Source organism: Phalaenopsis equestris, unplaced genomic scaffold (genome assembly GCF_001263595.1).
Source record: "Phalaenopsis equestris unplaced genomic scaffold, ASM126359v1 Scaffold000834, whole genome shotgun sequence".
Taxonomy (NCBI): domain Eukaryota; kingdom Viridiplantae; phylum Streptophyta; class Magnoliopsida; order Asparagales; family Orchidaceae; genus Phalaenopsis; species Phalaenopsis equestris.
Window position 1 is genome coordinate 780,909 of NW_018165274.1, and position 799 is coordinate 781,707.

Here is a 799-nt window from a genome sequence, read left to right on the forward strand (position 1 = left end):
TTGGGTTGTCCTTACCCGTGATCTTGGTTATACCCTCTGTTGCCTTACCTGTGGAACTATGTTTTTGACCCTACCCGAAAAATACATTTTGTTTCTTTTGTGAGATATTGGATATATATTTCATTGTAAACTTTTAATGGAGGAGGGAATTAAATCGTTTCGACATAGGTAAGTTTTTCTAGAAGACTAGGGAATTTCTTCTTCCATTAATTAGTGTTTCTTCTTTTATGAAATGTAAAAGGGTTGTACAATTTCATTTGGAGAAAATATAGGGTTGATGTAAATTTGATTTATGAAGAGGTTTGAAAATTCATGAAAATGCCACGCGTTGATAAAAAAGTGAGAAAATGATATCTTTCTTAGATTGATTCAAGGCTCTTGAAGCTTCATTTTGGGATTCATATCAAATTTGATTTATAAAGGGGTTTGGAAATCCATAAAAGTGTCACTTGGAAAGGATATCTTTCTCGGGATTGATCCAATTATTTTCCTTTTTTTGACGAATTTAATCATTTCACTGATATATTCATGATTTTATTTTAAGCTTCACTGATTTGACTTGGTTTTAAAAATGGATCGGTTTCCTTTTCGTTCGTTTTGTTTTTTTTTTAACGGTCAAGTTAAAAATGAGAATTTCCGATTTAATTATATTTAGAAATGATTCACAGTCTTAAGGGAAAGAAAAAAGGGAGAGAAAATTTAAAAATAAGATTTGGATCTTCGAGGTGATAAAATCTAAAGGGGGGATAAAATAGTGAACCAGTTACCGTTTCTTTTTGCATATGAAAGATAAAACTGT